Source organism: Gossypium arboreum, chromosome 13, assembly GCF_025698485.1.
Source record: "Gossypium arboreum isolate Shixiya-1 chromosome 13, ASM2569848v2, whole genome shotgun sequence".
In the NCBI taxonomy this organism is placed as follows: domain Eukaryota; kingdom Viridiplantae; phylum Streptophyta; class Magnoliopsida; order Malvales; family Malvaceae; genus Gossypium; species Gossypium arboreum.
In genome coordinates this window covers 29,117,452-29,122,651 of record NC_069082.1, presented here as the reverse complement: position 1 = coordinate 29,122,651, position 5,200 = coordinate 29,117,452, and the positions used below count along the sequence as shown (strand labels likewise).

The window sequence follows — 5,200 nt, the reverse complement described above, 5'->3', positions numbered from 1 at the left end:
GTGACGGAACACGGGCGTGTGATCGATGACTCAAGCCGTGCGTGCATGACACGGTCGTGTGATGGCCAGGTAGGCCGTGTGTGACACACAGGCTAGACCGAATTGGGCCGTGTGGGCCACATGGCTGTGTGGAATTCTGGGTTAGGCCTTGTGATCCACACGGCCAATGACAATTTAGGTCGTATGGGCCAGATGGGCATGTGGGCTCGGGCAAGCCACATGGGCGTGTGACCCATGTTTCTAAAAAGTTGCTTAAGGTTACACGGGTCGCCCAAGTCGACTGTAAACCTATTATAAGGTTGGTAAGCATTACTTAAACCCTTAATTGTGTGAACTATCTGTATGAAATCTTAATTGAGCATGTATGCTTATCTGAATGCATGGACACAAAGCCTGCTAAATATACATCGACTCAATACCTTCAAAAATATTTTAAACTGAATATCCTGCTTAGAATTAAGAAATCACTGATGAAAAGGTAAAGCTGGTCATCCTTTAGGTTGTTGATATTGTTTTCTCATGGTATTCGTGTTGACAACATGATCTGATTTTCCCACAGCATTTTGCTGCTTACCTTTTTTAAGTTCAGCATGTTTTTCAGATGACTTTGGGATCTTTACATGGTTGTTATTTGAATTATCCTCTCTGTAACGCCCCAAAGTTTATATTGGTGCTTCTATTAAATTGTGACACAATTGAGTATCTGCTTCAGTGGTTAAGTATCTGGGTGTGTGTGGGAGGTCCCAAGTTTAAGTCTTAGGTTAAATTTTGGTATTTTTATGAACAAAGCCATATCTCTGGTGTGTAGGCTTTTTAGTAATTGTTTGTAATTAATTAACAGAATATGCCTACTGGTCTGGTGGTTAAGTGGAGTGTCATTATGTTGGAGGTCTTGTGTTCGATTCCTTGCGTAAGCCTGAAGGCTATTATTTTTATAGCTTGGTCGATTAAGAGAGTTTGAGTTAGACTGGAAAGCTGAGTTGTAGAGAGTCTAGTGGAGGAAAATAAGGGAAGTTAGGATAAGGGGGATCAGAGGTGGCTCACTTGATTTTTTTTTTTGGCAAATTTCAGCACCTCCCTCTCTACTTCTAGAATTCTAACGTTACATTTTCTCTCTCTCTCTGTCCTTTCCCTCTTTTTCCCTTGTTGCCTTTTTTCGTTTTTCCTATTATTTTCCTAGTGGCCGCATCTTGTTATCTCTGTACCTTTAGGTGTTAACGGTGAGGGTTGTAAGTATGGTTATCTTTTAGTTGTCAATTTATTGTCTAAATGAGGTTTTAATTCGTGTTTAGGAGGCCATTGAGTGGCTGTGGATTTTCGACTGGTGCTATAGAAGTGCGAGTTCGCCGGTGTTCGTTCAAAGATAAGGGGTTTACTGGTTTTAAGTTGGAATATATCGTCAAGTTTTCCATCGAATAACGATTTAAGTGATTTAATTAGGAAAGTATTGGTCAACTATAGGTGTTGGATATCTCGGGAGTGTTTCTACATCGAAAATGTACCAGGTGTGTACCTAAAACCCGAAAAATAGGTTTCAACAAAAAGCCGAAAAGCCTTTCTGTTGATGCCACACGGGCGTGTAGCTGCTCGTGTGGTAGGTCGTGTGACGAAACACGGTGTGTGATTGACGACTCAAGCCGTGCGCGCATGACACGGTCGTGTGATGTCCAGGTAGGCCGTGTGCGACACACGGGCTAGACCGAATTGGGCCGTGTGGGCCACACGGGTATGTGGACCCACATAAGCAAACCAGACAGGCGTGTGGGATTTTGGGCCAGGCTGTGTGGGCCACACGAGCGTGTGAGCCCACATGGTTTTTGAAAAGTTGCTTAAGCTTACACAGGTCGCCCAAGTCAACTGTGAACCTATTATAGGGTTGATAAGTATTACTTAGACCTCTAATTATGTGAACTGTCTGTATGAAATCTAAACTGAGCTTGTATCATGATCTGAATGTATGGACTGTAACTGCATAATACCATGACATCCTTTGTATGTTGCATTGCATCGGGGTAGGCTATTGTTATTTGGTGGAAGTATCTGAAAGGCTATCAAGCTTGTTATCTGGCAGCTCTGCTACAAATTCCTGATTATGTGCTGCATTTCGGTACAACATGGTGTGTAAGGATGGGTAGGTTGATTTAATCCCTACATGGTGTGTAGGGATGGACGAAGATGGTGTGTAGAGGCTGGTGGGTAGGATTCTGATTTTCTGTTATTGCATACTGTATCTAATTGGACTAAGGCCCAAACTGAATCTGTAATGGGCTCAGGCCCAGCCTATATCTGATTGTATTCTGATGCGTATCTGTATGCATGTTTATGTGGAGATTACACACTGAGTTTGCGAAAACTCACCCTTTCTGTTTAATTTGTACAGGTAATCCCCAAACTTGATTGATCAGCGCAGCGGTGGACTCAACGGTGGCCACACGTAAATTTTAGACTTTTTTTGCAAATTTTTAGATTTTATTACTTATTTGGGGTTTTGATGTAACTTATGGACTTTGGACTGTATGGCTTTAAGTTTTAGCTTTCTTAATTGTTTTACGATTTATTACTGTTAAGCATGATAAAACTCGTTTTTCACTAAGATCAAATGGTACATTTAAAATAAGTGTTTTCCAAGCTTCTACTAAAAAGATATGATTTTAAACATCACGAATAACATGTGTTTTACTTCAAACTAAGATAAAGGCTAATTTAACTGGAACGGCTTTAACTTGATAAATGCGTTTTCGACTTCCATTCCATGTGACATTGCTAGATTCGGCCATAACGTCTAGGCCGGGTTTAGGGTGTTACACTCTTCTACCGTGGCATCTTGAGCAACATCATCTAGCTGAGTTCCACTTCTAAGAGTGATGGCCTTGTACTGTTCCTTCTCTTGTGATCTTGAATTCTCGGTATCACTTGGAAGTGCTCATTATGGTCTCGAATTTAAAGCATTCACTATTTACCCCCACTTGATTCCCAAGAGCTCGAAAGGATGTAGCCTGACTCTGAATTATAGCATCATTTTTAGCCATATATTCCTTTAACAAAGTTTCAATAGATGATGATGAATCTGATGCCTGACCCTGCTAGACATTTTACCTCAGTATAGGTTGATTATAACTAGGCAATGCATTGATGTTATTCTGTCTTGTCAAATTGGTAAAACTCCCCGAACCTTGATTATTCCAACTAAAGTTTGGATGTTGCTTCCACCCTATATTATACGTGTTGGAATAAGGGTTATTATTCTGGCTGAAATTACCCTTGTAGCACATGAATGTTGGGTTTGATGGGCATTCATCAAACACATAGTCTTCACCACAAAAAACACACGATAGTTCGGTTGCTTTCATCTCTTGGACTATAATAGGCTTTTTCATTGTTTTGATCATGTTAGCTAAAGAAGGTACTTAGGTTGTCAACGAAGTGATTGCTTCAAGCTCCATAGTACCAGCAACTTTCTTGCCTATCCCAACTCTTGTGGTAGGATATTGATAATGATTGTTGGTAATCTTGTCCAAAATTTCATATGCTTCATTATAAAATAATCCAACAAAATACCATTGGCAGAAGCATCAACTACCATCTTCGTATGTGCATTCAACCCATTATAGAATATCTACATCTGAGTCCAGTGTTGAAATCGATGCATCGAACATTTCTAAATTAAGTCTTTAAATCATTTCCAAGCTTCATATATTGTTTCATCCTCCAATTTTCGAAAAGATGTGATGTCATTTCTAAGTTTGGCATTCATATTTGGGGGGTTATATCGTAGCAAAAACCTATGGCAAATATCATTCCATGATGCCACTGTCCCCGATGGCAAAGCATTCAACCATGTTCTTGCATGATCTCTTAAAGAATATGGAAAAATTTTAAGTCCCAAAGTGCCTTCAGGCACACCCTGTTGTCTACACGAGTCACAGACCTCTAGAAAAAGTCTTAAATGTAGTTTTGGATCTTCAGTGGGTAACCCACCAAACTGTCCCACTGTTTGTAACATCTGAAACATTACCAGTGTCGGCTCAAACTGCTGAGCCTGTATTTGTGGTCTAACTATCCCTGGATTCATGTCACCTAAAATTGATGCAACATGCTCTTAGATTGTTTATCTTGGACATCTATCACTCCACGAACATGAGGATTAGCACCTTGACCATTCAAATTATCAATTATACCTGGTATCATCCTATGAACAGGAGGATTAGTATCCTGACCATTTGGATTATCATTGAGACCAGGATCATTCTCATTCCTAGCCATTTTTCACAATTTTTTCCACCTTCTTTGTAAAGTTCTTTCAATCTCTAGGTCAAAAGGATATTCTTTGTTAGCAGGAATGTATCTTCTCATGCACTGATGGCAATCTTGTAGAAATTAAAGTAAACTAAGTTAAATAAAACTAATGGAATTAAATAAAATAACCACACCAAATTACACCAATTTGTTGATCCCTGACAACGGTACCAAAATCTTGTCGCAAGTGAAAATGATACACAAATTGTGCAAGTATACACATAGGATCAAGTAATAAAGTGATAAGTGAGATTGTCTCCCCAAGGATCAGATTAGTTATAGAAGTGTTCAAGTTATTATAACAAATTATGATTAATGTTATGGCAAAACAAGGTTAAGTACACAGTGGTAAATTAAAGTAGTAAGAATGTGTGTGAAATGTGTACAGATTAATAATGGAAAATACTAAGACAAGAGTAAAAATGCAATGGCAATTACGAGAATAATTACTTAAATAAAATATAAGCGAATAAAGAAATAACTACAAATGTTATGGCAAAAAAAGTCTAGAAGGTCTACAATGTTGATTCGGAAGGTTGGGATTACTAAGAATCTGCCCTTACTTTTAGTAATACCTTAGCAAAATCATACTCTACCGCTCAAAAGAGACCTAAGGTGACCTACTTCTTTCGAGAGCTAGATCTCAAGTTACCAGGCTTGTGTCTATAAGCTTTAGCACAGTACCCTGCATTGTTTGTCTTCATTCTATACAAATATTACTCTATGTCTAAAGCATGTTGCAAGTATTCAGTCCAATACCCGCTTGTATCATTCAATTCTAGTCCAACTAAACTAACCTTTTCAAAATTAGAGTCAACTTTTGGGCATACTACACACTCATCTATGTCTAGAGAATGTACGCATACAATTGGGAAATAAAAACAATTGAATGAAACAGTAGATT

The 5,200-nt window shown here is 38.8% G+C and overlaps 1 non-coding gene across 1 annotated transcript; it reads left to right on the top strand.

The window, feature by feature from the left end:
- Window positions 1–3,638: 3,638 nt before the first annotated feature.
- Window positions 3,639–3,745, top strand: LOC128287077 (small nucleolar RNA R71). Its single transcript, XR_008277777.1, has one exon. It is a non-coding gene; the product is annotated as a small nucleolar RNA R71 (small nucleolar RNA).
- The last annotated feature ends 1,455 nt before the right edge of the window (window positions 3,746–5,200 follow it).